The sequence below is a fragment of the Notechis scutatus genome, chromosome 1 (assembly GCF_049901735.1).
Source record: "Notechis scutatus isolate UNSWTSFEM ecotype Mainland chromosome 1, rNotScu1.2, whole genome shotgun sequence".
Taxonomy (NCBI): Eukaryota; Metazoa; Chordata; class Lepidosauria; order Squamata; family Elapidae; genus Notechis; species Notechis scutatus.
In genome coordinates this window covers 28,857,564-28,867,899 of record NC_142009.1, presented here as the reverse complement: position 1 = coordinate 28,867,899, position 10,336 = coordinate 28,857,564, and positions in this window count along the sequence as shown.

Below are 10,336 nucleotides of genomic sequence, written 5' to 3'. Positions count from 1 at the left end.
TACCAGCAAAGGAGGGGGAAAAAAAAAAACACCAGAGAAGTTCCTGAGACAGGAAGTCTAGTCCTGCCAAGAATGTAACAAGGGTTAACAGAGAGGCAGTTTCTGTAAGCAACACTAGAATGTTTCCTTCCTGCCTTCCTTACAGGATTAGGCCAGTAATGTCTTTTAACAACTGAGTCTCCTAACTGCTTAGAATGTTAACAACCGGTTCAAACAAATAGGTGCGAACTGGTAGAATCCCATCCCTGGAAAGGAAAAAACTTTTACTTTTAATTAGGTGAAAACCATGGAACCTTAAGAGTCGGTTTTCACCAGATCTGTGCCAATATGATATATCCAATAAAGCTATTCTTCGAGGAATCGACCTGCCTTGGAGTTTTGCTTGCTATGGGTCTATTACTTGGAACCCTGACTGTTTTTCACTGTTACTTTTCCTAAAGAATTGGGCACATACCCATATTAAACACTAACCACCCACCATTTTTAGTCTTTGGGTTACAACCATTTGTTCAGTGACCATTCAAAGTTATGACAACACTGAATACATGGTCCTTACGACCAATGGCATTCCGGCCATTGCTGCATCCCCATGATTATGTGATTGTGATCAGGGTGCTTGGTACCCGGCTCATAATTATGATATTACAGTGACCTTTGGTCACATGATCATAATTTCTGTTGCTCCCCATTGTACACAAGCAAAGTCAATGGGGAAGCTGGCAGGAAGTCAAAAACTTATGATCATATGAGGTCCATCCATGTTTAATAACCCATACAGTCCTTGCTTAACAATGGCAACTGGACTGCTGGAACTGCTGTTGCCAAGCGGCATGGTCACATGCTGACTTTATCACCACATCACTTAGCGACAGAATCCCAATTGCCATTGTAGCCTGAAGATTACCTGTACTACACGCGCAGTCAGAATGATGATGCCAGAGACTGTTTTTTTTACTTTGTAGCACACTGGTTTAATTAGTTAAAAAGGGCTTATATAACAAGAGCAGCAACAATAATGCATTAATGATAGATGTTTTATTGTTGTAGCAGGTGGGCTTTTATCAGTTCCAAAAGAGTTCAGTAGATTCTTAATTCACTTCTGAGCCCAGTTCAAGCGGCTGCTGCATACCGGTGGTGGGATTCAATTTTTTTTTACTACCGGTTCTGTGGGTGTGGTGTGGCTTGGTGGGCATGGCAGGGGAAGGATACTGTAAAATCCCCATTTCCATCCCACTCCAGAGGAGGGATACTGTAAAATCCACAGTCTCCGCACCCCAAACCTGCTTTCCAGCTCTGTTCTCCTGTGCAGGGCAACAAAAGAATACCCAACCGATCAGCTGGGACTTGGGAGGCAGAGAATAGATGGGGGTGGGGCCAGTCAGAGGTGGTGTTTGCCGGTTCTCTGAACTACTCAAAATTTCTACTACCGGTTCTCCAGAACCTGTCAGAACTGTCTGAATACCACTCTGGTGCATATTTATAATACTAAATTATTTGGGTCCTCGTTAAATGGTTCTTACTCACTGGGAATCTTTTCAAAGGAAAGTATCTTTGGTTGAAATAGGTGTAAAGGCCTTTTACAGTGGCAATTTGTGTGACAGGAGTTTGGTTGTTACTCCAATGCCAGACTTTTGAGCCAAGGACCAAAGCATCCTTACTTCCCGGACATTTCAAATAGACCTGGCTTTGCTCCCAAGCATTGGGTTAGAAGGCTTTGTGCCTACTTTGATTGCTTTTTGATTATGTTTGCTTGGACCACACTCACTCTGACATACAGTACTTCATTGTACTGTAACAACTTTGATGATGATGTGCTGTTTTGATCTATTGATTGGGCTACTATATAAATAAATAAACAGCTAACACTTAAATGACTATAGATGTTTTAACACAATTATGGTGTAGGTACGTAGCAGGACATAAGTAATATGATAATCTTTCTAAATCTTGATATACAAGGGGATATACATGGGTATGTGTGCCTGGATGTACAGAATGGTCTGGACATTTAACAAATAAAACAATTCAACAACTTAGAATGAATAAAAAGAGCAAAACTACAGGTTGTTTAATATATAGGGGAAAAACTCCATACATTGCCTTAAGCTCCTGTGCAAAAAGACAGGATATGAATCAGATAACTAAACAAACTCTCAAAAATAGTGACTTCATTGCTTGAAAGTTCTCTTCCTTGTACTATTTATCTAAAAGATTTGCTGACAGATACACATATCAGCATATATTGGTATAATAAATCATAAGTATTGGTTCTCTAACTTGTTTAATAATCATTTGGCCATCTTCATTTTCAAAACATCAATTGTTGTTGATAGAGTTCAAATATTGATGACATGAGGATTGAATGTAAAATTGGTTTTTCATCACTGTCATAACTGTGACTGGTCACTAAATGAGAAAGTCAGTAAAGGAGGACCACCTGTACTACAAGATCAACACTAACTTCCAAGGCACAAAATGAAGTTGCAAGCCACTTTTTGTGGCTTGGTATTATACAGTATTGCCTAAGGGACAATTTGGCCCTAACCAAAGCTAGGTCATAAATCTGTCCAAATTTCTCCATATCAAGAAACCATGGCAACTTTTCTCCAGACCTATTATAATCCTGCTCCCTGACCAACTGTGCGTATTTTCTATGTGGTTAAGAACATACACTCCTAGTGACTTTCTGGGCACACAGCCCATTTTTGCAGAGGGGAATAATTAAAGGATGGGCTCTCTCGTTTTTCTTTCAGACACTTTGATTTATTGAAAAGCTTTCTAGCTGTCAAGGATTGCTTGCTTGATGATTTCAAACTTATTCTGAAAATGGGTCAAATTCCTCCTAGAAAATATTGCCTTCTAGAATTTGCCCAGCTTCCTGTTTTCCTTTTGGGGGCTAGTTTTCCATCCTCTCCAAACCTTTGGGCAGGAAAGATTGAATTTTTCCAGTTCCATTGAAAAAAAATCAAGTGTATTGGTGTGCATAGCCTCATTAATTCCATTTCCAGATCAGAAAATCATTTCTGGGTTTGTTCTGGAGTTTGAGAGATTATTTGACTAGTAGCCTGTGTAATTTGTTCTTTGGACAAAGGTGATTGAAGCAGGCTAATTTAAGAAGAAAGGGCATTTCAGTTTTCTCAAGCAATAGAATCGTGGTTCACTTTAATTATATCGACTGACATTTTGTGATAAAAACATCTAATAAACTGGATTGGGTAACAAAAGAGTGACTGAAATTAAATGGGGTTTGAACCTTGGGTCCCAGTTACTCTGCTCCTTGTTCTGTAGGGATAGCTGGCAAAGCATTGTCTCCTAATGGTCACTAATAAAAACAGATCAGACATTAATTGGAGCAAGCAGAACTTGCTTACATAAACCTATCTGAAACTAAGTCCCATTATTTTTTTTAATAAGGCTCACTTCTGAATGGACAGAGATCTTTTTCATATGATGCATGCAGTTTGTGTACAGATTTTTGAGAAAAATGAAACAGCGCAAAGGATTATTAATATAGCTTTCAGCATCCGCTGTCTCCATCCAGCATGGCTGATGTTGGAGTCATAGCCTAAAGCATGTAAATGTTGTTTTCCAGTTACGTAAAGAAGAGCAGGTACCTACGTTTCCAAGGAGTAATGGAAAAATCTGGAAGCGGTGTTATTTTTAAAAGTTTGGCCAGCAACTGTACAAGATATGAAAGACAAAGGTGGAGAACAATGCACACATGTGTGCACAGTCATTTACAGGGACCCACAAGCAGCATCTAGCACTCTGCAGTGTTATTAAAAAAGGATAATTCATTCAGCACCTGCTGCTTTGAGATAAGAGTTCCTGTGCATCCGTAACCATTTCCGCAGACAGATCAGTCACTTCATCTGCCAAAAAACACTGCTCTCTGGGTCAAGCAATTGGCAAAGCAAACTTCCCCAATTATTCTTCTGAGTGTTTGTGCAAAGTGTTTAACGGAAGCAAATTTACATTTCTCTCCCTTTTTACACTATAAGGAGGATGTAGCCTGCAGAGATATTAAAATGGGTTACATGGGATCTAATATCTTTGTTCTGTCCATTAATGCTTGAATTTAAAACAACTGTACAAATAATGATTCTACCATTTTCAGGTGCATTTAGAGAAAAGAAGAGGAGGCAAAAGAACGTTTACTCTTCTTTGGTTGATCACATAAGCCAAGTTAAGCAAGAAATTCCCAAGGACAGAGCTGTGTAATCCAATCAGCTTCTTGTCTAAACATGTCAGGCTTATATTCATCAAGAAGACATAGCAAGATCAGTGGAACAGTGGAATAATTTACTTTACTCATGGTATAAATAAGCTACATAAACAAATCTTGAAGTTTTTAAAACAAGCCTGGCAGCCATCTATCATATTTTTAACTTGCTATGTTATTATTAAAATAGTAAAACACAGGCAAATTAGATAAATAAAATTTAATTTTTAATTGAAAGCATTGTGTCAAGACATTTTACCAACACATCTCCCCTTTCTGTTTGTGTCTTCAATTGCTAAGTGCAGTTAAGCTATCTGCGTTTTACCTTAAGCATTAAAAATTGTTACTGGTTTCTAACTAAATGCTGGATGCCATATATCACAAATGTTTGAAATCTGCCTCCCTGTGTAAAGTGCTGAATATAGGAGAGCCATTCCTGCTTGAATTTGGTTCCTGTGAGTGGTTTAACTGGTTTTCCTACACAATGCAGCACTTTGGACTAGCTGATCCTTGCGGTTCCTTTCATTCTGACATTCTTGAAGAATTGTTGTACAGGATCTGATTTTGTTTCTAACAATGACTGATTACTGTATTCTCTTTCATAGCGGAAGGACTATTAGCTAATGATTACTATTCAGGATGCCACTATGGTACTATAATGGGCTGTAATAACAGCCTTGGGAGACAGGAGGAAGAGCCACAGCCTAGACAAAGATCCGAAAAGAGAGATCCAAGTCTAAAGTAGGAAAATAGGAATGCAGGTGGACAAAGCATCTCAGAAGGGATCCTTCCTGGTTCTCTGGAAAGTAAAGACAGGGAACGGGAGAATGCTTTCAGACTTGCAAGATTCTGTTACTATAATTTTATAATAAAGGTAGATTAGTATTCATGGCTTTGGCTTGGCTTCATGGCTGGGCTACCTCTGATAGGCCAATAGATACCTAGATAGATTACTAGGGAATCTTAATTGGGGCACTATTGCATTTCTGTCCTGCTTCTCAACTGAGATTTGAGTTTTGACAGCAACCTACTCAGATTCTTGTATATACTAGCATTGCATATACAAAGTGAGTTCTCAATGTACCAAGTGATGTGCTGTGAAAAGAGTAGTTTTTCAGGGCAGTTTTTTAACCTTCTTTGAGATATGCTGAAGATCCACTGAAACAAACGGGACTGGATTTCTCCCTGACATTTTTTTTCTCTTTGCAGTAAAATAGAAAATGAGTTTAATCCAATGTCACAACAAAAATCACAACGTAGTTAAGATGCGTAATAGGAAGAGATCAGAAAGTATATACAACGGTAAAATGCAGAAAAGAATACATTGCTCCAGATCTGATGATGTTATAAAAAGAAGACAGGAGATGGGAAAAACAACTGGTTCTGGAAATACCAGTCATTTGTTTTCATTATGATGCAACAACATTGTGATCCTCAAGGATACAGTTAAAATGTACTCCTTTTTGATAGCAAAAGATAAAAATAGTGGTGGTGATAGTGGAAAACAGCCAGAAAGTTTACTGCCAAATAAAAAACAAGGGAATAATTGAGACTTGGTATAGACTTCAAGTATCTCTGACTATAAATATTGCCTCTGTCATGTTTCCAGAGTCCACAACTCAACAAGGTCTTGAAGAGTATTCAAAGGAGTATTAACTTTTTGCTTTCTCAGCCTGATGATGAATTTAATTGAATAATGTAACTCTCTGTTGCCTGAGAGTTCATAATCAGGATGATCATCTTTTGATAGTGCCTTCGATTCTATGGCTATATCGTTGTCTGAGTCCCAAAGACGCTTTTTCTTTGAAGACATTTTGCTTCTCATCCAAGAAGCTTCTTCAGCTCTGACTGGATGGAGGGGAATGGAAGATTTATAATTTATTTGTATGTTTCCCTCTATCCAGTCAGAGATGAAGAGGATTCTTGGATGAGAAGCGAAACGTCTTCAGAGAAAAACCAGAAAGTCCAGTTGCCTCTTGAAAAAGCACCTTTAGGACAACTATGACCTGGATGACTGAGAATCTCCGTAGACGTAGGTGGAGGATCGGTTTTTACCAGCCTACTTAAAGGATTTGGCAACTTTAAGATGTGTGGACTTCAAGTCCAATAATCCCTCAGCCAGCATGGACTGGAACATGCTGGAACAACCCTCTCTCTTCTTGAGTGTTAATGACCTCGATGGCACTTTTTTTTTTTTTTTTTCATTTTGAGTGGGAAAACAATCGCTGGTTGGATTGTTTGAGACCTTGAAATTAGGCAAATTCCAATTGTCTGAACCTATGAAGTTCCTCACTAAGCTGTGGGCTCTCTAATGTAGGGTGTGTATACCCTGTGACCCCAGGATCCCTTCTTTTCTTTTCTGAGTCTTCAGAACCCTTTCTTATTGCTATGGAGAAATTGTGAGATTCCCCACTTTGGGATAGGAACTGAAACCATCATGTAAGCCCTCAATATAATCAATGCATTTTTGAAAATGAAGAACTTTTCCCCCTACTACACATGAGATGACACAACTTGTTCATTTTGTGCAGTTGCTTGTCTACCTTTCCCCTTGACAAATTCCCCAGATGCATCGAAACAATCAAAATATTGATCGTGCAAGATCTGGCCACAAAATATGCCCATATAGCTTCTCCCATCAAAGCTGAGTTAAAGAGAACAGACCAGGCACAACAGAACTTATTAACATATTGCAGAAAAGCGAGGGAGCCAATATGAAAGAACTCCAGTGAATCCTATAAATCTAAACTATCAGTAGTTCCAAAAGTTCAGAAAGAGGTAACTGGAACTAGTTGCCCCTTTCAAATTTCAGAAGGACATCATCAACTAAAGCCAAGACCTTATCAGTCCACTACATACAACTACAGGACAGTCCTGGAAGTGTGCATCTAATGCCTTAAAATGTAGGGAGGAGGAAGAGTAACAGCAATAGGAAGCAGTGGAATTGCAACTTCAGCCCTGATGAAATTCTAAATCTCTTCTTTTTCTTATTTATGATCTGTGAGAGAATAGACCTTACGTATCTGCTCTATCCCTCTAGACCAGGGGTCCTCAACCACCGGGCCGCGGACCGGTACCGGTCCGTGGAGCACTCTGTACCGGGCCGCAAAGAAAAATAAAATAAAAAAAATGGCGGCTTTCTTCGCCTTCGGTGAATGCTGCTGGGATCGGGGATCAAGGACACAAATGAAAGAAGGGGAGGGAGGAAGCAACCAAGCCTGTCCTGCTCTCTGGCTCAGCAGCTTCGGTTTCCTCCCGCCTCGTTCCTCTCTCAGTTGCTCTCTCGCTGCTCCACCAGCCCAGGAAGAAACTGCTTCAAAGGAGCCGGGGTGGTGGCTTTTCCTGTCACCGCAGCTCCTCCAAGCGCCCATTTACCCCACCCCGCCTGCCTGTGCGCGCTTCAATTCAGTGCTCCGTTCTGCCTGCCTTCGTTTCTGGTGGTTTCGGAGCAGCTTGGCTGAGAATAATAACTATTCGCCTCTTTTATCAGCCGAAGCTGCTCAAACGAAGCAGGCAGGCAGGCAGGCAGAACGGAGCACTGGGTTGAACTGCGGGCGGGCGGGCGGGGGTGGGGGTAAACGGGCGCTTCGGAGGAGCTGCGGTGACAGGAAAAGCCACCCCACCCCACCCCGGCTTCTTTGAAGCAGTTTCTTCCTGGGCTGGTGGAGCAGCGAGAGAGCGACTGAGAGAGGAACGAGGCAGACACCTGAGGGAGGGAGGGAGACACCTGAGGGATGGGGCTGAGGGAGGCAGGGCCGAGGCGCTCCTGAACTTGGTGGTTTGCTGGCAGACGTTTTATTCCCGACTAGGTAACAACATCAGATGTTACCTAGTCAGGTAATGAAACGTCTGCAAGCAAACCACCAAACTCGGATTCTCCCCCTTGAAAAAGTGTTTGTGCTTGAAACTGGTCCCTGGTACAAAAAAGGTTGGGGACCACTGCTCTAGACCCCACCCCGAGCCCTTAGAGAAGTATAACCCTGGCAGAACTAACTTTCTTCAGGAAAGGATACCTGGAAACAGAATAGCACTTAAATTCATAACGATATAGAGCAGGCAATGTACAAAAAAACACTATTTAATTAAAAAACAGCAGCATCCCAAGACTTTTTGGTCTGGCAGGCAGCACAGCTACTTAGGGGATCTGAATTTTCATAACCTTGGGTCTGTCTACCCCCTTTTCACAGGCCAAAGCTAAACATTTCTTGCTCTACACCAGGGGTGTCAAACTCACAGCCCATGGGCCGGATGCATCACATGCTGGCCCCGCCCCAGCCTGGTTTAGCAAAGGGGAAAAGTTCTGATATGTTAGTAACACGGCCGTGACAATGTGAGTTTGTCACCCCTGCTCTATACTGCTCACTCAGAGGTTCCGAACCTCTCATCTGTATTTCTTTTTAAAATTAAGGTCCAGGTTGAAAAGCCATTATTTTGACACTATGTTATAGACTACCCTGCTTAGCACAGACAAAAAAAAAAAAAAAGCAGAAATTGTAACAAGTGGTAAATCAGGAGTTGTTTCATTCTCAGCCCTGTGAGGCAAATCATACACAGCTAGAAAACACTTCTTGTTGCAGCTTTTTATGAAACCTGGCAGGTGGCGCTTTAAATTACACAAGCAGGAGCCCCACGCTTTGCTCCAAGGCTGACAGAAAAAGACCAGCCATTGCTGGGATTTTAAAAAGTTGAGAGCTATTTGGCTGGTTCAGGCATGCTTTAATTTTCTCCAATCTTCGTTGGTCCTACTGAAGTCTCTGCTTCCTACTGGGGTTGTTTTATGGATAGCTGGGAAGAGAAAGGCATTCATTGTTTGCTTTTGCCACTGCAATGAGCGGTTTGAAAGTGGCCTTATAAGAATTTCAGGATTTGCATGTAGTCACGGCAATTCTTTAAATCCTTATTAACTAAAATCATTCTGCAGGCAACTACAACCTTTTAGCAAAGGCTTATAGTATTCGTGTTATGCTTTCAAGCTCAGGAATTAGCCCAATACATTTTGGGCTGGTTTTAAGAAAGCCCAAACTCCATCCAGTACAATTCGTGGAATTTTAAAGCATTTGCATGATTGTTCAATTTTCATAATTCAGTGAGATTTTGGCTACTCCTAAGAGAAAAATCTATATCGATACTGGTTATCTTATCAAATGCAATTTGATCAAATGCAAAAATCTTCCTTCTCACAACCGCAAGGTTTACCCAGCAATTTTGCTCAAAGTTTCAAATATATTTGATTCTTTTATTTGGTTTTTAAGAAATTTAACTGCCTGCCCACCACATCCACATTTGCAGAATGGCTACAACTGAAAGCTACATCAGTTGAACTTAAATAAGGAAACTTGGGGATTTTCACTTTGCTTAGGCAAGGAATCAGGATTTGTGTTCTTCTTTAGGTGTTTCATCTTAAGGCAGTGCTGCTCAGCCTTGGGGACTTTAAGATCTGTGGACTTCAATTCCCAGAATTCCCCAGCCAGCATAGTTGCAAAACTCTCGTCTTCCTCTTAAGGGATTCTGTCTTGTTTCATATAAGCACAGAGAGCAGAGGTCTCCAAACTTGGCAACTTTAAGGCTTGTGGACTTGGCTGAGGAATTCTGGGAGTTGAAGTCCACAAGTCTTAAAGTTGCCAAGTTGGGGGACCCCTGACAGAGAGGATAAACAGGCATCATTCAGCATACAAGCTCCCTGCCAAAGTGTTGCTCCTGGCTTTGACCGAGATGCTTCCTTCACCTTCAAACTTCCTTTGAATTCAACTTGATTCAACTTGATCCTGGTGACTTCATGGCCAGGTTCGTTGTGCTCTTCTTGACACTACAGCTGAGATTTGAATTGTTTCCTTTCCTTTTCTTTCCCCAATCCCAGGAAGAAAAAAAATCATTTGTGGTGACAGGGCTGAAAATTAGAGCCTTTCAAATTTTATTTTTGGCCATATGCTCAAACCTTTTAAGGAACTGCTGAGCGAGACTGTGAGGAAATGCCTCGTCTTTGCTCACTTGCTCTAAAATGCATGGCCTCACTCTACTGCCTTGAACCAAATGGAAACCTTGACATTTTGTGGGAAAGAAGAAGGACGCCTTCCATTCTGCTGCCTCCTCAATGACAAACAAGTCAAGGTCCTG